The sequence below is a fragment of the Canis lupus genome, chromosome 9 (genome assembly GCF_048164855.1).
Source record: "Canis lupus baileyi chromosome 9, mCanLup2.hap1, whole genome shotgun sequence".
NCBI lineage: Eukaryota > Metazoa > Chordata > Mammalia > Carnivora > Canidae > Canis > Canis lupus.
In genome coordinates, this window is record NC_132846.1 from 20,578,863 (window position 1) to 20,591,634 (window position 12,772).

The 12,772-nt window shown below is 36.8% G+C and overlaps 1 pseudogene; it reads left to right on the forward strand.

Moving 5' to 3' along the window:
- The first annotated feature begins 367 nt into the window (after window positions 1–367).
- LOC140640660 (pre-rRNA-processing protein TSR1 homolog pseudogene) lies at window positions 368–5,272 on the forward strand (annotated as a pseudogene).
- The last annotated feature ends 7,500 nt before the right edge of the window (window positions 5,273–12,772 follow it).

Genomic DNA, 12,772 nt, shown 5'->3' on the forward strand with positions numbered 1-12,772 from the left:
ACATCGGGCTCCCTGCATGGAGCCTGCTTTCTCCCTCTGCCTGTGTCTCTGCCTCTCTCTCTCTCTCTCTCTCTCTGCATCTCTATGAATAAATAAATAAAATCTTAAAAAAAATTTTTTTTTAAAAAAGTAAGTCTCAAAATTTCCTTTCTCCCAAATGGAACAGAAATAGTCAAAAAAAAAAAAAAAAAAAAAAGACTAAAGAAGAAATCAAACCAAACCAACAACAACAACAAAAAATGCAAAGTATAATTAACTTCAAACATTTCCTCCAACACCCGCCACGGAGAGGGCCGTCCAGAGAGGGGGCCGGAAGCGCCGGTCCCGCCCCGGAACTAGTGCTGATCGGGTGCACGTGAGCGGTGACATGGCGGCCCATAAAGGCGGACGGCATCCGGGTCGGGGATCGCGCCCCGGGACGGCAAGGGTCGTCTAGCACTGAAAATCCTAAGCAAGAAGGTGAGAAAAGAGCTCAGCAAAGTAGACCAGAGGCATCGCGCTAGCCAGCTCCGAAAGCTCCGAAAGCACAAGAAAGAGGCGGTTCTGGCAGAGAAGAGACAGCTGGGCGGCAAGGATGGTCCTCGTCATCAGGTCCTGGTGGTGCCCCTCCGTGACAAGATTTCCCTGCCAGAGGCCTTCGGGTGCTTCAGGATACAGTACACTTGAATGAATGCGGAAGTACCCATAGCTTTATGTTGTTATGCCCTCGCTTGAGACATCGGTGGTTTTTCACATCAGCAAGGCCAAGGGATCTGCACACTGTGTTAGACATGGCTGAAGTGGCGGAAACCATCCTCTTCCTCCCTGATCCACTGGAAGGCTGGGACAGCATTGGGGATTACTGCCTTTCCTGCCTCTTTGCTCGCGGCCTTCCCACCTATACGCTAGCTGTCCAGCGCATTTCTGGCCTCCCGCCAAGGAAACAAATAGATGCCAGAAAGAAGCTAAGTAAAACAGTAGAGAAGCGTTTTCCTAGTGACAAACTTCTTCTCTGAGACACTCAGCAGGGGGCAGAGATGCTGCTCAGGCAGTTGGCCAGCCAAAAGCAACGGCATCTTTTGCCTTTCGAGATCGACGGGCCTACTTGTTTGCTCACGCTGCTGACTTTGTGCCGGGTGAAGAAAATAACTTGGTGGACACCTTAAAAATCTCAGGCTATGTTCGTGGACAGACTCTGAATGTAAAGAGCTTGCTGCGTATCATTGGACAGGGTGATTTCCTGATTTAACAGATAGATGCCCCTAGGGACCCTTTCCTTTTAAATTTTAGAATGATCAAATCCCCAAAGGACCCGGGTGTGGCAATGGAGATTTGGGCTATGGATGCTGTAGCTGATATAGAGGAAGACCTTAAGGTCCTAATGAAGGCAGATCCTGATAAACAAGAATCTTTGCAAACAGAGGTTAACCTAGATCCAATGGAGGGGGAGCAGACCTGGCCCACAGAGGAGGAGCTGAGTGAAGCAAATGACTTCTTGAAGAAAAGTTCCAAGGTGGTAAAGAAGGTTCCCAAAGGGACATCCAGTTAACCAAGCTGAATGGATTTTGGATGAGGATGGTGGAAGTGATGGGGAAGATGAATATGATGATGATATGCAGCGTGAGGATTTTATTGAAGAGAAATTTCAGGAGGAGGGCAGTGAAAAGGAAGAGGAGGAGGAATATGAAACTATGACTATGGGAGAGTCCGTCCATGATGATCTATATGATGAGAACGTGGATGATGAGGCTGAGGAAAAAATGTTGGAGAAATATAAACAAGAAAGACTGCAAGAGATGTTTCCAGATGAAATAGATACCCCCCCCCCCCCCCCCCCCCCCCCCCCCCCGTGATGTGGCTGCAAGAATTCGATTTCAGAAATACAGAGGCCTCAGATGTCCCCCTCCGGACATCTCCGTGGATCCTAAGGAAAACTTTCCTCAAGATTATGCTCGGATCTTTCAGTTTCAGAACTTTACTAATACTAGGAAATGCATTCTTAAAGAAATTGAGGAAAAAGAGGTTGAAAGAAGGAGCTGAGGTTGGCTGGTATGTCACACTTCACGTCTCTGAAGTTCCTCTCTCAGTGGTTGAGTACTTTAAGTGAGGAGCACCCTTGATTTCATTTTCTTTACTACCTCATGAACAGAAGACGTCAGTACTGAATATGGTGGTGAGCTGGCACCCTGGCAACATGGAACCTGTGAAAGCCAAAGAGGAGCTAATCTTCCACTGTGGGTTCAGGCGCTTCTGAGCCTCACCTTTATTCTCTCAGCACACTGCAGCGGATAAACATAAATTTCAGAGATCCTGACTGCTGATGTGGCCTTGGTGGAGACAATATATGGCCCAATCACATTTCCTCCTGCATCTGTGCTGCTTTTCAAAGAATAGCAATGGAATGCACAGCCTCATCGCCACAGGCTATCTATTGTCAGTGGATCCAGACAGAATGGTCATCAAGAGAGTTGTTTTGAGTGGTCATCCTTTCAAAATTTTTACTAAGATGGCAGTATTGCATTACATGTTCTTCAGCAGAGAGGATGTGTTGAGGTTTAAACCCGTGAAACTGAGAACAAAGGCCGCAGGGGACATCAAGGAGCCTTTGGGTACTCATGGCCACATGAAGTGCAGTTTTGATGGGAAGCTAAAATCTCAGGACACAGTACTGATGAACCTCTATAAACGAGTTTTCCCCAAATGGACTTACGATCCATATGTACCAGACCCAGTACCATGGATGAAAAGTGAGATTTCTTTAGCAGTGCCTGAAGTGGACATGGAGTAATAGATTCATTGAGATTCTGTCTCATTGCTACTACTCTAGAGATGGGAGCCTATAGGTTGTAATTGGGCAAAGTTTGTGTTTTCTACTTTAGCCCAGAGATCTGCTGCCTTTTTTGCAAAGGCTTTTCTTGGCCTTGACAAAGTGTCTCAGTAAACTATGGATGTTTTTCTCTTGCTAGTTAAAAAAGAAAAAAACTATTTACTGAAACATCCTCTCCATTAGGAATTTGAAAGCTGTTTAAGAGAGGAAGATAGGAAGTTAAAGTAACCAGGAACCAAATTTTCCAAGTGTCCAGAGACACCGAATCCAATCTCTTGCATAAACTAAACAGAAACAGATTGATAAGGAGTTGGCCTTTCAGCCTGCTTCACCCAAGTTAAGGAGGCTAAGTCTACATTTCCACCACTGAGCACAATACAAATGTGCTTTACTTCTGAGGAAACTGTTTGAAAATGCTGAGACAGCACAGCGGCCACTTCAACACCAGCTGTAGGTTCAATAAGCAGTTTCATTCTCTCCCACACCAGCTGGGTTGCATACTGTTGGTATGGAAGGGAGTAAGAATTAGTGAAATGGGAGAAGGGGAAAGAGCCTAGATGATTGGCCTTTACAATTAAAGGCCAAGTAAGGTTATATGCCCAGTCTGACTTTTCTTTTTGGCCAATGAAGGGCAGGGCTTTTTTTCCCATCCTAACTCTGCTTCTACTGTTGAGAGGATTGTTTTAATAAATCTGGGGCACCCTCCCACACATCATGAAGTCACCTAGTCAAGTCCCCAGGGAATAAGTTGCTACTTATAACAGGCGAAGATTCTTTGGCCTAAGAAGTTGCTCCATTCTTTCGTATTTTCCTGTTAGAGCCTCACCTTAATTTCATCCTCTGTGACTGTGAAGACATCATCAACAAGGTCCCCTATAATAGGCCACTTGTTTAAGCCAATGCTGGATTTGACGTATGCTATGGTTTCTGGAGGATAGGGATTGGGAGTCAGTTCCCCTTTCAGCTTGGACTGGTAGCAGTCATCTACATTCAAGGGTTCAGCAGCATTTACCTTCACACTAGGTCTGAGAGCCTGGGAAGAGGAATATTAGACACCTTACAACTAGCCACAGCATTTTGCCTGCAAACCTATAGTAAAATAGGCAATACAGGTAATTCAGTTCTGTTCAAGAGCCTTTCTTTTGATCGAGGTAATAAAAATTAGACCTTCAGCATTTTAAATTGTATGCCTAATACTACCCATTAGATGTTGCTTAGGTCACATCTGGTTCTACTGGTAACTAGGGAAAGAAGTAACTTCTGACTTGGATAGTGAGTTGTTGAGGTGTAATTCAGAGAAAGGACTGTAATTGCTTTTTGCCCTGTAAGGTTGCAACAGATTAAGAACAGGGCACAGAAGAGCCTTCTATTTCAAGTGCCAAGGATTGATGGGAAGGAATAGCAATTTGGGGGGGACGTTGAGCCAAGTATCCACAATGTACTACAATATAAAATAAAATTCTCCATTCCTGAGAAAAAAAATTCCTCAAGCAAATGAGGAAATGCTTTAGGACTGGCACAAAGAACCAGAGGAAGATTTCACCCCTACATGCATTGACTCCCCAGAATCCACACTGTTGAGATGACTAAATCCATGAAGTTTCAAGGAATATTCCAAAATTTTCAGATAAATCAATAACATGGAAGTCTATATATGTTTGGACTTTTGAAACTGGCTACTATGGGGACAATAGTGAAGTTTGAAAAGCAGACAATGAGTCTGACTTTCCAAGATGGAAATTAAATCTTAGCAAAGCAATCTACATCATAAGGGTATGGGATATAACATATAAGTTTATGGAATCCACCACTGTGTAAAAAAATTAACCTAATAGAGGAGAGCAGAATCCACATATAATAATAAAACTGAAAACATCCTCACTAAACAAATCCCTACCATCTTACTATTTTCTTTAGCTCAGAAATGTCAAAGAGCACAAAGTTCCTAGCCTTCACAATAAAATTGAGGGAAAAATGAAACTGAGATATTATATAAAGGAAATCAAAAGATTATGAAAAAGTAAGCATGAATAAAGACATCCAAGCATGAATAAGATGAAAAGATAAAAAGCAAAAAGTATTTAAAATACTACAGTATACAAAAGGAAGAAGAAGCAGAAGCAGAAGCAAGAAGAAGAAGAAGAAGAAGAAGAAGAAGAAGAAGAAGAAGAAAAGATACAGAAAAAAATGATAACAGGAGAATTTAAGGAACCTAAGAAAATGCTGTTTTAAATAAAAGCACAAAGTCTTAAAGATGAGATTATAAAGCAAAATAATAATAAAAAGTAAAATTCCAAACTTAAGAAAACATATTGAGAACCAAGGAAATACCACTAAAGAGTTAAGTTAATTAAAAACAGCAATAATTACAACAGTACAGAAAACTGAATTATTGTAAAAAAAAAAAAAAGACTTTAAAAGCCATAGTGAATATGTATGAAAAATGACAAGTTGATTAAGCAGTTAGACATAAAGACATACATATGGAAGACAAAGGAAATTCAACATAAAATATAATCCATATTTCTGAAGCAGAAAAGTCAACAGATGGTAAAGAAGATTTATTCCACAATATACTCTAGAGAAATTTCAATTATGTTGGGGAACTTTAAAAATGGAGTTTTGATATCATGAAGCATGTCGCTCTGGGGACATTTAATACAGAATGTTCAGCATACCATATATTGTATATAAGACATTGTTCCCTGACTATAAAGAAATAAATGAACAAAACAGAAAAAAAAAATCCTTTATTTCACAGAGCTTTTGTTCTTTTGGAAATATGGCATGAACTTGCCAACATCAGTGACAATTAATTCTAGATGATTTGAATAAGGTATTTTCTATGTTATTCTCTGAACTTTTCTGTATTTCTAAAGTTTCTGAAAAAAAAAAAATCCATGAGTTGGCATTCATTTTTACTTACTCCCTTAGCACCCAAACTTTAGTTTCTTCCAAGACTACTTTTCTATTTACTTTAAATATGCTGGATCAACTTATTAAATATTTACATAGAATTTACCAAAATCCTAGAGAGAAAAGAAGAACACTTCAAAATATGTATATCTAAAAAAATAATTACAACATAATTATCTGGCTTTAGATTTAGCAGAGAGGCAATTGTAGAGTGTGGAATGTAGAACCAGACAGATTTTGGTTCACATCCAGCCTATACTGCTGAGTACCTGGATGACCTTATGAAATTCACTTCAATATCCCATATTTTGGTTTATCTAACTAGAAAATTTGGGTGATAACATCTATGTCATAAAAATTGTGTAATATAAAGTATGCACTAGGTTTCACATTCTTCCTATAATAACTACAAGATTCAGTTAGTTTTTAATACTATTTTCATTTCCCCTTTACTTTTGTTTTGTAAGTCAAAAGTACATCTGGAAAATGATTTAGATGACAGTGTTGCTCAATACTGCATACACATTAGAATCACTAGGGAAGCTTTTAAAAATACACATGCTTGAATCCTATCACTAGGGATTGTTATATAATTGGTCTTGGGAGGGAATGAAGCCTCAAAACATTTTTTTCTAATTTCCCCAGATAATTCTTATGTGCAGCCAGGTTTGCGACCCGCATATTTAGAAACATTGCAAATGTTCTTGTCTCATTAGAGTATTTTTAATTTCTTTAAATTCTTTCATCTACATTTTGCTGCATTGTGTCTGCCCAGTAAGACATCCACAATCTATCAAATGCAAACTCTTGTTAATTTTACCTTCTAAGTAATTCTCAAGTTCATCTTCTCACTGTCCTTCATAAAAGCTCTCACATTCATTATCTTCCACTTGGGTATTAGTTTCCCAACAGCTATCTCTTTCCATGATTTCTCTTTTCAAGTTTCTTTTTCATGCTAGAAATAGGACCTAACTCATCTACTAAATGTTTTCAATGCTTACTTATCATGCAACATGGAGCACAAGCTCTCTGTCTTGTCCTCCACCCACTTTTCTCCTGCTCAACAATGAGCATCATCTTTTGCCACTTCCACCACACAACGTGTGTTCAAGAACCATTAAGTTGTAGTGACATAACACTGTATGAAATGCTATGTACATTTTTTGTGCTTATGCTGTTTCTTCTTCTTGAAATGACCTTCCTTTCTTTCTTTTCTAGGATAATCTTTTGAGATTTATCTCAAAAATTCAGTCCTGATCTTCATGGACCCTAAGCTCCATGTTCCAGGCAAAGAACTCATACACTCATATAATTCTCCTCGTATTAGCCACTTTATTAAAATTCTTCTATTAGCTTCTAAGCTCCTCAATGAAGGTATAGTGTCTATCCTATTTTTATATTCCCATTTTTTAGTGTATTATCTGTGGTGATCAATAAATATTAATTGATTAAATTGGTCCAAAGGCAGAAAAATATATCAGTAGAGACTTTATCCTCACTGTAAATGGCATTTAAGAACATTATTTTACCAAGCTTTTAAGAATATTTTAGTATTACTTATAGCTAAAATGAACTTTAGTATCACCACATACAGTGATGGAAATGTTGTACTGTATGTTTCTTGGGGTATTATTTGTGTCTTGGAATATATAGAATATACAAATTATGCAGGTCATACTGGTGACCTCAGCTAAGTTCTAAAGAAATTTGCAAATAGATCGAAGCAGTAACTCCTTAAATTGTGGCATTTCATTCTGCTCATAAGTTAATAGAAAAATATTCACCTCAAATTAAGCCAAAAATATTTTTGAATCTGTAAATTGAAAGTATAATTTTAGATGTTGTACTTCTCAATTTTTTAAATAATAATGGTGTTTCAACAAGGACCTCCATTAACAATTTATATCACTTTTTCAAAAGTTGCCTTTTCTGCTCAAAATATCTTTGCTTAATTATATTTTTGCTTAATTATTTTGATCATGAGAAACAAATTTGTATAATGACAAATTATCAAAAGTAGAAATAAAAAATTAACCAGATTTTTTTGTATATTTGAATAGCTAACTGGAGAACTAGTTCTGAGACTCTTGTTTCATAATTGATTTACACAGTTGTGACAATACATACATCATATTCAGTTTGCTCTTGAAAAATCTTGACTTTTCCCTACCCAGCAGGTTTCTGCTTTGCCTAAATGACACCCATGGCTTGAGTTACCTAACACAACGAACATACAGTCGTCACAAGGAAAGAGTCTAAGAAGTATTCCACAGGCATAAACTTGATAGGATCATGTGAGAAATGGCAACTCAACAGATTTTAAGAATTGGAGGCCATCTTCTGGATCTTAATAGAATGATAATCCTCAACTTCAGTTTGATACATTTGCAAGCAACACAATCTGAGATCTCACATAGATTAGAACACTGAAATATGACTTGGAGAGTTTGAGATGATGACCTCTTTAGGGATTCAGCACTTCCACTGTAGGGCAAGTATTGTGTCAGCGTCACAGTATCCAGGCCAATGATGTATTCTTGACACTGAAGTCTCATAATTACCTACTATAATTCCAAATGCTGTTACATTTTTTTTTCAGGCTGTAAAAATGTTCTTAATGTCAGAATTGATTACTTGATAGTTTCCCTACATCTTTTATGGTTGTAAAATGCAGAATTTATTTTGATAGTGCAATCAGATATTTTGCTTTCAGTGTATACAAGAAAGGTTTATATATATATACAAATGCCAATTTTCTTAGAATCTATTTTCATATTCAACAATCCAGTCTCTATAGTCAGTTATAAAATGTCTTATATCATGGTTGTGACAAAGTCTTATTTTTGGTAGGACACATAGTACTTTCTGTTCCCAAATTACCACAAATAGATGTCAATAGGGATCCCTGGGTGGCGCAGCGGTTTGGCGCCTGCCTTTGGCCCAGGGCGCGATCCTGGAGACCCGGGATCGAGTCCCACGTCAGGTCCCGGTGCATGGAGCCTGCTTCTCCCTCTGCCTGTGTCTCTGCCTCTCTCTCTCTCTTTCTCTGTGTGACTATCATAAACAAATAAAAAAAATAGATGTCAATAGAGACAAGTTTAATTTTAGACATTAGTTTATCCAAAAATTACATTTAAGGAACCACTTTGTGATTTACCAGCTTCCTTCTGAAATTTGATTACTCTCTTAGGGAGTGTTAAGATTCCTACCACGTTTGTAGATCCTAAAAATAGTAAAAGTGGAGGTAACTCAGTATAAGTTCACCTATGATTAAGATAATGAGAAAAGAATCTGTATTTGACTCATAATCAATTCTAATGGAATTATTTGATATATGAATTGAGATATAAGTATAATGCTTTTATTACATGTAACATATTGAAACAAAACTTTATGTGCCCCCAAAAAGAAATAATCAAGTAAATCATTATGCATTCTTATAATGAAATGTATGTTTTCATTAAGATGTTGTTTATCAAGGGATGGATGATATTTAAATCAATATAAAGCAGAACACAAAATTGGATATCAAAGTATCCAAAATATAAAAAGAACTTATTCAACACAACATACAACAAAATTGGAAATATCCAAATTATATAAAGAATTTATACAATACAGCGTACAACACAACATATAAAAACAAACAAATGACAACAAAAAGCAAATAATCCAACTGAAAAATGGGTAGAAGACATGAACAGATATTTCTCCAAAGAAGACATTAAGTACACAACTTTAAGCTTCTACTTAGGACAGTAGAAGATAGGATAGACACTATACAATGACAGCAGCATGAAAAGATGCTCAGCATCACTCATCATCAGGGAAGTGCAAACCAAAACCACAATGAGATATCACCTTACACTTTTCAAAATGGCTAAAATAAAAAACACTAGAAATAAGAAATGTTGTCAAGGATATGGAGGAAAAGGAATCCTCATGTTCCACTGTTGGTGGAAATGCACATTGGTTTAGTCATTGTGGAAAATAGTGCAGAGGTTCCTAAAAAATTACGGGTAAGGGATCCCTGAGTGGCCAGCGGTTTGGCGCCTGCCTTTGGCCCAGGGCGCGATCCTGGAGACCCAGGATCGAATCCCACATCGGGCTCCCGGTGCATGGAGCCTGCTTCTCCCTCTGCCTATGTCTCTGCCTCTCTCTCTCTCTCTCTGTGTGACTATCATAAAAAAAAAATTACGAGTAAAATTATCATATGATCCAGTAATTGCACTGATTTGTTGGTTTGTAAAACCAACCAACCAAAAAAAAATTATCCTGTTATTTTCTTATTGGGTATTTAACCAAAGAAAATGAAAACATTAATTTGAAAAGATATATGCATTCCACTATTTATTGCAACATTATTTATACTAGCCAAGATATGGAAACAACTCAAGTGACTATCCATAAATGAATGGATAAGGAAGATAAGTCATATACATTGCAATGACATGGATGTAGATAGAGTATTATGCTAAGACAAATAAGTCAGTCAGAGAAAGACAAATACCATATGATTTCACTCATGTGTGGCATTTAAGAAACAGAACAAATTAGTAAAGGGGGAAAAAGAGAGAGAGAGAGAGAAACCAAGAAACGGACTCTTGAGTATAGAGAACAAATTGATGGTTACCAGAGGGGCTTAATTGTGTGATGGGGATTAAGAAGGGGACTCATTGTGATGAGCACTGAGTATTATGTGGAAGTGTTGAATCATTGTGTTATAGACTTGAAGCTAATATTTCAATGTATGTAAACTAACTGGAAGTAAAAACTTTAAAAAAAGAAGATACGGCATACATGTACAAGGGAATATTACTAATCCATAAAAGAAGAATGCTATCTTGCCATTTGCAATAACATGGATGGACCTAGAGGATATAATGCTAAGTGAAGTAATTCAGTCAGGGAAAGACAGATACCATGTGATTTCAGGCATATGTAGAAGTTAAGAAACAAAACAAATGCACAAAGAAAAAAAGTGGACAAATGAAGAAAACACAAATTTTTGAATACAGAATACATACTGATGGTTGCCAGAGGGCAGGTATTGGGAGATGTATCAGATAAAGAGAAATAGAATTGCTAAGTCATGATACTATACACCTGAAACTGATTCACACTGTATGCTGATTATACTTAAATTTTAAAAGTACTAAAATATATATTATATCTATAAGTATGTAATAACATGAACAGAAAAAGAAAATAACACAAAAATGCTATATAGTGATTATCTGTATCAGAAAATTATTGATTTATTTTATGCTTACTTGGACTTGTGCTGCTTTTTCTTTTTTTGCTATAAATCATTTTTATAATATAAATTAGAAAACATTAATACAGATAACATAAGATAGTGACAAAAATCAATATGCTCCTATTTTTGTGTTTTAAATTATTTCTATAATATATTTAAGTTGAAGGAGAAATTCTAAAAAAATGGATAATATATATGAACAGTACATTTTTAAAAATATATTTTTTAAGATTTTATTTATTTATTCATGAAAGACACAGAAAGAGAGGCAGAGACATAGGCAGAGGGAGAGGCAAGCTCCCTGTGGGGAGCCTGATCCAGGACTCAATCCCAGAACCCCAGGATAAGGCCCTGAGCCAAAGGCGTATGCTCAACCACTGAGCCTCCCAGGCGCCCCATACATTTTAAAATATTTACTCATTTAATCCTTATAACAACACTACTGAGGCTGGTTCTATTATCATGCATATTTTACTGTTGAGGATTGGAGACACAAGAAACCAGGTAAAGAAGTAACCTATCTAAGGACACACAGTATTGGTGATAGAGATGGAATTCTAAAGTACATGCTATTAACTACAATTTTACATTACCATTTATAATAACTATAGAAATTTTATCCACTTTTTAAAATTGACCAGTTAGTTGTAATTTTGTTGAATATTAAGATAGGCTTTGTTCAAAACTAAATTAGCATTTGTAAAACTAACCAACTAAAAATAAAACGATTCTGTCATTTTCGTTCATTCCAAGTCTGACAAGTCATTTTAATAAACTTGAGGACTGGTACCTCTCAAGAAGTATTTCTCAAAATGTATGGTCATATCATTTGGCTTTAAAATGTTTACAGGGCTAATACATTTTTTAGATTTCCTTAAATGCTGCAGAATATTAATTACCGTAGCCAGCATTTTGTAGAGTATATGGAAAGAATTTTTTTTTACCCTGGCCTCATAAGCATTTTTTGATTGAAGATACACTTTTTAGAGAGACTGCTGAGCTTGAGTTATAAATGATAAGTCCTTTTTTTATCACAGCTGGTTCAGTTTAATCACTCAGCATGATAACCACGTGGTTAAATGTACCTCTCCTCTGTGCACATTACTAAGCATTATTGTTGGGAGATATTTGGATTTGTTACTTTGCAGCTGCCAAATATGCCTTGTTTGCTTAACATGCTTAAACATGAGTTTTGAAGAACATAAATAGTGTTTTTGATAACAATAGATATCACTCTCACAAGGAAGTGGCCTGTAATTTAGCAAGTTTTCAAATGAAAATGTAAAGAAACTATGCTAAATAAGCCCCGTACAAGAACAGATGTTCTCCTGCTTGATTTCCAAAAAGTTTACATAATTTAAGTGATGTACAGTTTTCAATAAACATATTTCCATAAACCTAGATTATTTTCATTCTCCACAGCAAACATTTACCATTCCTTGATGTGTGCTGCAAATTCTGCTAGATATTATAATGCAAAGATACAGTCTCTGTTCTTGAAATTGTGTATGGGACAGGAGGATAAATCATGGAAAAAATCAGATGGCTGGATGGATAGATGAATAACTGGAAAAATAACTAATAGATAAGCAGATAGGTAGCAGAGGAGTTTGTAATCTTAAATCTTAGTTGAGTCCTCCCTTGACAAGAATGACTTGTGACTTATGAAAGATGCATGCAGGCTTTTAGCCACCATCACAATCAAGATACAGATCCATTTTATTGCCTCCCCCAAAAAACACCTTTCTTATGCTCTTTTGTAATTGAACCCATTCAACACTCCCAGGCCC